Here is a 12,336-nt window from a genome sequence, read left to right as displayed (position 1 = left end):
TGGACTATAAAGAAAGCTGAGCGCTGAAGAATGGATGCTTTTGAACCATGGTGTTGGAGAAGACTCTTGAGAGTCCCTTGGACTGCAAGGAGACCCAACAGTCCATCCTAAGGGAAATGAGTCCTGAACATTCATTGGAAGGACTGATGCTGACGCTGAAGCTCCAATACTTTGGCCACCTGATGCAAAGAGCTGACTCAGTTGAAGAGACCCTCATGCTGGGAAAGATTGAAAGCGGGAGGAGAAGGGGACAACAGAGGATGAGACAGCTGGATGGTATCACTGACTGAATGGACATGAGTCTGAGCAAGCTCCGGGAGTAGGTGATGTATGGGGAAGCCTGGGGTGCTGCCTTCCATAGGGTTGCAAAGAGTCGGACACGACTGAGCGACTGAACTGAACTGAACGGATACATACGCCGGCGTTGGAGGCAGTTTCTTTACAGTCTGAGCCAGCAGGGAAGCCCACACAATGATTCGGTTAGTTCAGTTCATTTCAGTCGCTCAGTCGCGTCCAACTCTTTGTGACCCCATGAACCGCAGCACGCCAGGCCTCCCTGTCCATCACCAGCTCCCGGAGTCCACCCAAACCCATGTCTATCGAGTCGGTGATGCCATCCAGCCATCTCATCCTCTGTCGTCCCCTTCTCCTCCTGCCCTCAATCTTTCCCAGCATCAGGGTCTTTCTCAAATGAGTCAGCTCTTCGCATCAGGTGTCCAAAATATTGGAGTTTCAGCTTCAGCATCAGTCTTTCTAATGAACACCCAGGACTGATCTCCCCCGGGATGACTGGTTGGATCCCCTTGCAGTCCCAGGGACTCTCAAGAGTCTTCTCCAACACCACAGTTCAAAAGCATCAATTCTTCGGTGCTCAGCTTTCTTTATAGTCCACTTCTCACATCCACTTAGCTCTACATTGGAAACTAACACAGTATTGCAAGTCAACTATACGTTGATAAAATAAAATTTAAAAACGTAAAATGAAAATGTGTTCTCTATATTGGTCAATTCAGACAAATGTGAGTGATGTCAACCTTATTCTTTTCTCCCCCTACTTTGTGTCCATGCATGTACGCTCAGCCATGTCTGACTCTTTTGCGACCTCAGGGACCGTAGCCCCGCCAGGCTCCTTGGTCCACAAGGATTCTCCAGGCAAGAATATTGGAGTGGGTTGCCATGCCCTCCTCCAGGGGATCTTCCCAAACCCAGGCATGGAACTCCTGTTTCCTGCGTTACCGCTGAGCCACAATACTGTATTCCAGACAATTTCCTTTTGCTCTCTTTCTTTTTTTTTTTTTGCCAGAAAAAGTGAATAGTGTTAGAGTTCACTCCGGAGAAGCCTTTATTTAATCATCCACATTAGCGGGACTAATTAGACCCTTCTACAGGGGAAGCTCCCAAACCCCTTAGTAGAATTTACCTTCGAGAGTTATTCATGACATGGCATTAGCATTCCAAACCGGTGGTATAATTCTGCCAAACTCCCGAGCTTTTGTAGCTATCATGTCTTTTTATCTGACTTCCACTTTCTTTCAATAAAGAAACTGAAGTAGTATTTTCTTGGAGACGTCTAAAACCCATCCAAATTGATAATCTCTGAATGACTCGGGTTTGAGATGAATAAGAACCAGGGTCTTTATCATGCAAAGCATGCCAAATCTATTCATCTTCAGAGAGTATTTTTTAGATAAAAATCCAGTAGAGGCTTTCATAAGTTTTAAGCATATGGGCTGGGCTCATTAATATGTTAAAGTCTTCACATCATTCATAGATGCTTGTCTTGTTTTAAATTGGAGTATAACTGCTTTATAATGTTCTGTTAGTTTCCATTGTACCACAGACTGCATCAGTCAACATGTACATATATCCCATCACTGTTGAACCTCCCTTGCACCCCATGTCCACCCCTCTAGGTCATCACAGAGCACCAAGCTGAGCTCCCTGAGACAGCTGAGCTGTCTATTCTACACACAAAAATGTATACATCTCAGTGCTATTCTCTCAGTTCATCCCACCCTCTCCTTCCCTCGCCGTGTCCACAAGTCTGTTCCCAACATCTGAGTCTCTTGCCCTGCCCTGCAAAGAAGTTCATCAGTACCGTTTTTCTAGATTCCAAACGTATGTGTTAATATACAGTGTTTGTATTTTTTCCTCTTACTGACTTTCTTCAATCTGTATAACAAGCTTTAGGTTCATGCACTTCAATCAGCTGACCCAAGTGCATTCCTTTTTGATGGCTGAGTAATATCCCACCATGCGTATGTCCCATAGCTTCTTTATCCGTTTATGCGTCGATGGATATCTAGGTTGCTTCCCTCTCTTGGCTATTGAGACTAGAGCTGCAATGAACATTTTCATTTACATCTACCCTGGCTTTCTCAGGGTGTATGTCCCACAGTGCTGCAATTGCTGGGTCATATGGTAGATTGGGTTCTCAAGGCAAGAATCCAACCAGTCCATTCTAAAGGAGATCAGCCCTGGGTGTTCTTTGGAAGGAATGATGCTGAAGCTGAAACTCCAGTACTTTGGCCGCCTCATGCAAAGAGTTGACTCATTGGAAAAGACCCTGATGCTGGGACCGATTGGGGGCAGGAGGAGAAGGGGACGACAGAGGATGAGATGGCTGGATGGCGTCATGGACTCGATGCACGTGAGCCTGAGTGAACTCCGGGAGTTGGTGATGGACAGGGAGGCCTGGCGTGCTGCGATTCATGGGGTCGCAAAAAGTCGGACACGACTCAGTGACTGAACTGATGGTAGATTGATACAGCTACTGTGGAGAACACCGTGAATGTTCCTCCAAAACCTAAAAATAGGTCAACCATATGGCCCTCTTCTGATGAAAAGGAAAGAGACACTCTTATTAAATAGCACAGAAAGAGCCTTTATTTTTCCAATGAGTCATTATGCCAGCAAGTCTTTCTCCAATTTTCCTCTCTCTTTCATTTTGTGTGGTAACGAAACCATTAGTTTGCAATATGTAACGGGTCACGAAGAGAACGATCAGAGAACTGAGATAATTTCGCCTAATGACAGAAAACCGGGGGAATGATTGAAGTTTTAAAACCTCATGCAGAGAACAGCCGCTTCCACATTCTTAAAAGTTGCTGGAATCAGAAACCAGGCCAGGGTTAGTGGGAAAGTTATACATTTTAGAAATATTTTAATAGAATGCATAGTGTTTTGTTTTTTTAAATGTGTGCTTGTAGGGTGGTTATTGTAACTTCCTTTTGGACATCTCTAAAGCCTTTATTGATTGCGGTTTAGTTGCTCAGCCGTGTCCGACTCTTTTGCAACCCCGTGGACCGTAGCCCACCAGGCGCCTCTGTCCACGGGATTCTCCAGGCAAGAATACTGGAGTGGGTTGCCATGCCCTTCTCCAGGGGACCTTCCCGACCCAGGGATGGAACCCAGGTCTCCTGCATTGGCAGGCAGGCTGTTTACCGCTGAGCCACCAGGGAAGCCCCTAAAGCGTTTGCCTCATCAATGAGTTGGTCATTCACGCAGTCAGCCAAGGAAAACATCTGAAGAGTTGCTTTCTGTCACATTGTCCATTTTAGCAAATAACAGTGCTATAAGGATCCCAGTTCAATTTGCCTTTCAGATACATAGTGCATATTTTTAGTAGGAATGTCCATCACGGTATGCAGAAATTTTTTTTTTCTCCCCCAAAACAATGCGCTATCTAAGATTCAGATGTAACCGGGCATCTTGCTTTTTATCCGGCAATTCTTTGTTTTTACAACTTAAAAAATATTAGCTGGTTGACTAATTATCTGGGGCTGAGCTGGGACTTCGTCGCGGTGTTCAGGCTTTTCTCTAGTGGTGGTGTGTGGGCTTCTCATTGCGGTGGCTCTAGAGTGCAGGCTTCTGTACTTGTGGGACACAGGCTTATTCGCTCCGCAGCATGTGGGATCTTCCCCGACCAAGGGTTGAACCCGTGTCCCCCCTGCATTCGAAGGTAGATTCCTAACCATTGGACGGCCAGGGAAGTCCCCATTTGGCAGTTCTTGATGTCTGTCTTGCAGGGTGCCATGTTGCTGAACAGACCAATAAAGCTGTAATACCCAGTTCAAAAATTCTGTGTGGGGTGTGTGTGTCCCTAGTCTCTCAGTCCTGTCTAACTCTTTGTGACCCTTTTGACTGGAGCCAGTCGGTTTGGGTTTTTATGTAACGGCTTAGGGAAAACCCAAGCAAACTTTTTGGCCAACGCAATATATCTGGTTTTTAAAAAAATTAACAAAAATGTTTTTTAAAATTATGAAAATATGAAACACATATTTCCAAAGGAGACTTGGAAAATGCAGAACAAAGTTACCTATAGTTTCGCTGTATATTGCAATCATTTTTTTTCAAGTAGACAAATTAAGATTTGTAGCTGGCGTTTCAATATCAAATTCTCAAAAATTAATAGAATGAGTATACAGAGAAGTCGAAGGATACAGTCGGCCTGAAAAGCACCATGAACTAATTCAGCATTGTTACAATTTTCACACAACAGTCGGGTACAAATTCTCTTCAAGTTCCCGTAGACTATAAACCTAGAAACCCTGGAACATATCCAGGGACAGAAAACAAGGTATAAAACTTTCATGGTCTAAAAGGACCGACATCACACAAAGTCGATTCTCTTATCATGGTGGAATTATCTTAGAAATCAATATCAAAAGATATTTGAAAATAACCCACATGTTTTCAAGTTGTGCTGGTCAATTTTATGTCACTGGGCTATGAGAGGTACCCACAGTATCTAACCTCTGAAATGAGTTTTCTTACATGCTATGTTCTCCTGGTAAGGAGGACTGAACGTCTTTATCGTGATCATGTCTCAGAAACATACACACCCCTGTTTAACTGCAATATGGCTGCCTGAAAAAAAAATCATTAAAAAAATTTTTATTTTAATTTTTAAAATTAATTTTAATTGGAGTTTAATTACTTTACAATATCGTAGTGGTTTTGCCGCACATTGACATGAATCAGCCGTGGGTGTACATGTTTCCCCCATCCTGAACACCCCCTCCCACGTCCCTCACCATCCCATCCCTCAGGGTCATCCCAGTGCACCAGCCCTGAGCGCCCTCTCTCATGCATCGAACCTGGACTAGCGATCTGTTTCACATATGATAACATACATGTTTCAATGCTATTTTCTCAAATCATCCGACCCTCGCCTTCTCCCACAGAGTCCAAAAGACTGTTCTTTACATCTGTGTCTCTTTTGCTGTCTCGCATACAGGGTCATCATTACCATCTTTCTAAATTCCATATATATGTGTTAATATACTGTATTGGTGTTTTTCTTTCTGACTGACTTCGCACTGTATAATAGGCTCCAGTTTCATTCACCTCATTAGAACTGATTCAAATGTGTTTGTTTTAATGGCTGAGTAATATTCCATTATGTATATGTACCACAGCTTTCTCGTCCATTCGTTTGCTGATGAACACCTAGGTTGCTTCCATGTCCTGGCTATTGTAAACAGTCCTGCGATGAACACTGGGGTACACGTGTCTCTTTCAATTCTGGTTTCCTTGGTGTGTATGCCCAGCAGCGGGATTGCTAATTGTTTGTATGTAATGCAAGATGGGTGCTAATGCTTCCACTTGGGTTTAGAGAAGTATAACGTGAGGGCTCAAATGTTGCTGAACAGCGGTCATAAAGTTCTTGCTATATATTGGTAAGAAAGTGAAAGCGTTAGTTGCTCCGTTGTGTCTGACTATTTGCAACCCCATGGACCGCATGTCCTTGGGATTCTCCAGGCAAGAATACTGGAAAGGATTGCTGTTCCCTTCTCCACTGTATTGGTCTGCTGTTGCTAAGTCACTTCAGTCATGTCCGACTCTGTGCGACCCCATTGATGGCAGCCCACCAGGCTCCCCCGTCCCTGGGATTCTCCAGGCAAGAACACTGGAGTGGGTTGCCATTTCCTTCTCCAATGCATGAAAGTGAAAAGCGAAAGTGAAGTCACTCAGTCGTGCCTAACTCTTAGTGACCCAATGGACTGCAGCCTTCCAGGCTCCTCCATCCATGGGATTTTCCAGGCAAGAGTACTGGAGTGGGGTGCCATTGCCTTCTCCGAATGTATTGGTATATTTGCATATAATTTTTTTTCAGGCAGATACATATTATATACATGAACAGATAATATGTATCTGTGTCTATGTATGTATATACAGGTAGACAGACATGCATACTATTTATCTTTGAGAAGTAAACATATGTACATGCTGACAAAGGTCCGTCTAGTCAAAGCTATGGTTTTTTCCAGCAGTCATGTACAGATGTGAGGGTTGGACCATAAACAAGGCTGAGCACTGAAGAATTGAAGCTTTTGAACTGTGGTGTTAGAGAAGACTCTTGAGAGTCTTGTGAACTGCATGGAGATCCAACCAGTCCATCCTAAAAGAAATTAACCCTGAATACTCATCGAAGGACTGATGCTGAAGTTGAAACTCCAATACTTTGGCCACCTGATGCGAAGATCCGACTCATTGAAACAGACCCTGATGCTGGGAAAGATTAAAGGCAAGGATGAGATGGTTAGATAGCATCAGTGACTCAATGGACATGAGTTTGAGCAAGTTGTAGGAGGTGGTGGAGGACAGGGAAGCCTGATGTGCTGCAGTCCATGGGGTCGCAAAGATTCAGAGAAGACTTAGTGACTGAACAGCAATATATTTAGTCATACACGCAGGACACATATTGTCTATATATGCGTGTCATATATTGGAATAAATAAAAGAATTATAGAAGATATATATTTTTGTGGAAGTCAAAATAATCCAGGGAATTTAGCTCCTTCCCCCATTAAAAAACAAGGAAATGGGGACTTCCCTGCTGGTGCAGTATTTAACACTCCCTGCCTGGTGGGCTTCCGTCTATAGGGTTGCACACAGTCGGACATGACTAAAGCGACTTAGCAGCAGCAGCAGCAGCAGCTCCCAATGAAGGAGACACAGGTTCAATCCTTCATCGGGGGACTAAGATCTGAGATGCCAGGCAGCACAGTCAAAATATTAGAAGAAGAAAAAAGAGCCCTGGAAAAAACTCGCTGCAAAAAGACATCTCTGAAAATCCCATGGGCGGAGGAGCGTGGTGAGCTGCATTCCATGGGGTCCCAAAGAGTCCGACACCACTGAGCGAATTCAGTTTTGCTTTCCACTTTCATGCATTGGAGAAGGACATGGCAACCCACTGCAGTGTTCTTGCCTGGAGAATCCCAGGGACGGGGGAGCCTGGTGGGCTGCCGTCTATGGGGTCGCCCAGAATCGGACACGACTGAAGCGACTTAGCAGCAGCAGCAGCAGCAGCAGAGCGGTCGGGGAGCTCTGCTTAGTATTCTGTAATAAACCTAAATGGGAAAACAATTTGAAAAAGCAGAGATACGTGCATATGTATTTCGGAATCCCTGTGGTGTGTTCCTGAAACGAACACAACGCTGGTAAATCAATAATACTCAAATAAAAAAGGAAAAATTTCTAAAGAGCATCTCACGCCACTTACAGAGGTATGCAAGCCAAGTCTTTAATGTTTAAAATCGCTTGGCCTAAGACGATGTTCAACACAAGCTGAACAAGAGAAAGACAAAGACGCGGAGCCTGCAAAGATCAGGCAGAATAAGTGAGATGATTTTGGGTATTCATAGTGAAACTGCACCCTGCCCCGCTCCCCTAAATGCTAGTCGTAATGCATGCTACATCCTACAAGCCGGAACACCTCACTCCCTTTCAGGAGACACAATCACCTTTGGTCACATCTGGAGGAAGAGCGATGGCTGTATGCAGAGTGTTGCTCTCTTTCCTGCCCAGCGGCATATAAAGTGGTGGCTGACTCTCTAGCCTGCCATCTGGGATGTAATCCATTAACAAAGGACATTTTTTTTTTTTTTTTTGCAACGCACAGAATCTTCCTCGATTCTTAAGCCTTCCTGCCAGAAAGATCTGAGTTGTGATATCCACACCGCAGTGTGAGTGTGACAACTTCACATGGGCTGTTATGGAATTTGAGCGAATTAATCAATCCTTAACGACGCGGCTGAAGGCAGCCCATCAGAGAAATTCCCGGTATGACTTCCCCTTCCGTGTTCTTCACCTCACTGCAAAATGCTTTTAAACAGCCTTCGTTGGATATGGGGTGAAAAGACAACGTGAAATGTAATGAGGTAACCCTAGAAAACTTCTCCAGACTAACATGCGTGGTTTTCAATTATGAGATAGGGCAGGCTGAGATGGTAAAGAATCCGCCTGCAATGTAGGAGTCCTGGGTTCGATCCCTGGGTCGGGAAGATCCCCTGGAAAAAGGAATGGCTACCCACTGTAGTGTTCTTTCCTGGAGAGTCCCATGGACAGAGGAGCCTGGTGGGCTACAGTCCATGGGGTCACAGTCGGACACGACTGAGCGACTCACACACACACACACACACACACACACACGGTAAGTGGACATGAATTTCTACTGATTTCCCAAAGGGTGTCAGAGGCTAGAAGGATCTCGATGAGCCTTCTACATGTGAGGTTCCTTGAGAAACATCTCCAAGAATAAGGAAGGTGTAGGAACTGCCTCGTGGTCCAGTGGCTAAGACTCTGAGCTCCCAATGCGGGGGGCCTGGGTGGCACCCTTGGTCAGGGAACTAGATCCCAAGGGCCCCAGTGAAGAGTTCGTAAGGCACAACTAAAGGTCCTGTATGCCACAGCTATAGGGAAAAAAGAAAATAACCCACATGCAGCAGGAAAAGACGGAAGATTTCCACACCACAATAACACCCAGAGTTGTTTTTCAGTTGCTCAGTCATGTCAGACTCTTTGCGACCCCAGGGACTGCGGCATGCCAGGCTTCCCCATCTTTCACCATCCATAGTAAGTTAAATAAATGAATAGTTTAGAAAAAATAATAAAGATCTATTTTTAAAACTGTGAAGTAAAGCTACAGGAACACAGGGAGTGAGAGGTACTAGAAGCCCAAACATTTCTGCGGAGACGCACGGCTCTGTGTGACAGCCAGCCTTGAAAAGAGAGGCATCAAAAGTGTGCAAATATACCGCAGTCCGGCAGTCAAGAAAGATAAAAGGTCAGACATAATCCGCTTCCACCCCCCACCCCCAAGGAACTCCAAATAGGCACCGACGTGATGAGGCCGGAGTACTGCAGAGAAGCTCAGCTAATGTTTTCAGAGACTCCTGAGTGTGCAATAGAAAAAGTAAACAAAGGCAGCCTCCACACAGAGAGCCAAGCGCCCTGAGGATGTTTTATAAGGAAGAGAGATAAGCCCTGCTTCTAGCCTAACAGACAGAAATGCCAGGAGAGTGTGTTTATAAGAAAGGAGAACAGGCAAATCGAACAAACAGTCCCTTGAACTGATTTACTAAACAGAAAGAAAGTCACAGACTTTGTGGATTTATGCTTACTAGAGGGGACTAGGGGGAGAGAGGGATTTGGAGTTTGAGATGGACCAAGTCAAGTGTCAAAGGAACTAGTCAACTAGAACGTACTTAGATATGAGCGCACATTGAAGCGTGTGGCTCGGTGAGCTGTGCTGAAATCCAAGGCTAATCTCCGCAGGACTGGCCGCCTGGCCTGCGTGTGGGCTTGTGCTGAGCAGACCAATGGCTGGTGGGGAGCCCCAAGGAGAGGATGCTGACCCAGCTGATAAGCCTGGATTTCCTCAGTCTTCAGCCAGGGGCTGAGCATCCTGCAGTTCCCTGGGAACCAAGCTGTCAGCATGCTTGGCGGACCATCCACGCCCAGGTAACCCTGGAGGTTCAGGAAGTCGGTGCCAGTTAGGACACCAGCAGCCCAGGGAGTCTGTGGGTGTGATAGGACACTCATGTGTTACGGCTGGACGAGAAAAATGTGACCCATTTTCTCTGCCCTCGGACACCCTTTCTCCCTCCACTGAACTTTTTGTATCTGCATTAGAAGTCAACCAGATCTGAGACACAGGAGATGTGGGTTCGATCCCTAGGTCAAGAAGATTCCCCTGGAAGAAGAAATGGCTACCCAGTCCAGCATCCTTGCCTGTAGAATCCCATGGATGGAGGAGCCTGGAGTGCTACAGTCTGTGGGGTCACAGAAGAGTCAGACGTGAGTGGACACACATTCATTCATTCAACTGGCAGAAACACCTGCTCAACCATAAAGAGCAACATTCTCCCGGAATCAAGAAGTTGTTGCTTAGTTGCTCAGCCTTTGCGAGGGGTTGGAACGAGTATAGATGGACGTGATTTGGGGTTTTAGTTTTTTTTTTTTTTTTTGGCTGCACTGTGAGGCTTCTGAGATCTTAGGCCCCCGAACAGGCTCAAGGCAGTGAAAGCCGGAGTCTTCACCACTGGACTGTCCCTGCCCTTGGATTTTTCAAAAGTAAAAGGCAGGGAGTTTCCTGGTGGTCCAGTGATTGAGAATGTGCCTGCCAGTTCAGCAGACACGGGTTCCAAGTCTGGTCCCGGGGGGATCCCACCTGGCACAGAGAAGCTAAGCCCATGCACCACAATTATTGAGCCTGTGTGCCTACAACTCGTGCTGTGCAACTAGAAAAGCCGCAGAAATGAGAAGCCCGCACGTGCAGCAGAGAGTAGGCTCCGTTGCTGCCGTCCAAATAGAGTGACAGACACAGAGAACAGACTTATGGACCTGGGGGGAGGAGAGGGGAGGGTGCGATGAATGGAGAGCGTAACCTGGAAACTCATATCAGTTCAGTTCAGTTCAGTTGCTCAGTCGTGTCCGACTCTCTGCAACCCCAGGAATCGCAGCATGCCAGGCCTCCCTGTCCATCACCAACTCCCGGAGTTCACTCAGACTCACGTCCATCGAGTCAGTGATGCCATCCGGCCATCTCATCCTCTGTCGGCCCCTTCTCCTCCTGCCCCCAATCCCTCCCAGCATCAGGGTCTTTTCCAATGAGTCAAATCTTCCCATGAGGTGGCCAAAGTACTGGAGTTTCAGCTTTAGCATCATTCCTTCCAAAGAAATCCCAGGGCTGACCTCCTTCAGAATGGACTGGTTGGATCTCCTTGCAGTCCAAGGGACTCTCAAGAGTCTTCTCCAACACCACAGTTCAAAAGCATCAGTTCTTCAGCACTCAGCCTTCTTCACAATCCCACTCTCACATCCATACATGACCACAGGAAAAACTATAGCCTTGACTAGACGGACCTTTGTTGTGTCTAACTCTTTGCAATGCCATGGACTATAGCCTACCAGGCTCCTCTGTCCATGGAAAAATCCAGGCCAGAATACTGGAGTGGGTAGCTGTTCCCCTCTCCAGGGGATCTTCCCAACCCAGGGATCGAACCCAGGTCTCCTGCACGGCAGGCAGATTCCTTACCAGCTGAGCCACAAGGGAAACCCATAAAGTTATTATACTCCAGTACAAATTAAAAAATAAAAATAAAAAAGCAACCAACTCTGCAGAAGCCACAGAGTTATAAAGTTGTGTCTCATGGAGAAAATGACGGTAAATGTTGTACCTAGAACTTGGAAGGAGACAGACTTCGTGGCGTTGCTAAGGTGCAAATTTCTGAATGGAAATGGCAATGTATCTGGGTGTTTCTATCAAAAATCTTCCTTCTGTTTGATCTCTGGTGGTGGCCAGAGGATTTAATATCTCCTCCAAACGGAGACAAATAGGACAAAAGCTAAGATGCTGATGGAATGGCAGTTCGGCTTTGTCACCGTTACGGCATACAGGTAAAGAATCTGCCTGCAATGCGGGAGACCCGGGTTCCATCCCTGGCTGGGGAAGATCCCCTGGAGGAGGGCATGGCAGCCCACTCCAGTATTCTCACCTGGAGGACAAGGACATGGACAGAGGAGCCTGGCGGAGATGGATACCGCGACTGATGTGACTGAGCACAGCAAGTGTGTATTCATTTTAAAAACAGGATGGAAACTTAGACACTTCCGGTGTAAACGGATATCCACCCCGTAAAAAGGCAGACACTTCTGGTGTAAACGGATATCCACCCAGTAAAATGGCCGGAGGGAAATTCACAGTTCAGGAGTACCGGGGAATCTGTGCGTATGACTCAGGTGTGGATGTATTGGGAGCTAATTTGGAAGCAAGGAAGCGTGAAGACTCACTGTTATTAGCTTGCCATTCAAGTGGTTAAAACTGATGATGGAAAATATGGCATATTTCTCTCTACTGTGCCATCTTGAAGAAACAGCAGACATACAGGCCTTCTTCGTGGTCTCATAACTTCTTCGTCTGCGTCAAGCCCCTCAAAACAGCTCAACATATTCGTAATCACCCTCCAAAAAAATTGAAGTGTCATCAATTATAAGGCCACGCAATTATCCATTTTCATCGCAAGGGAGAAAATGGAAACCCAAACCTAC

This window comes from Capra hircus (genome assembly GCF_001704415.2).
Source record: "Capra hircus breed San Clemente chromosome X unlocalized genomic scaffold, ASM170441v1, whole genome shotgun sequence".
In the NCBI taxonomy this organism is placed as follows: Eukaryota; Metazoa; Chordata; class Mammalia; order Artiodactyla; family Bovidae; genus Capra; species Capra hircus.
This window is presented reverse-complemented; position numbering follows the sequence as displayed.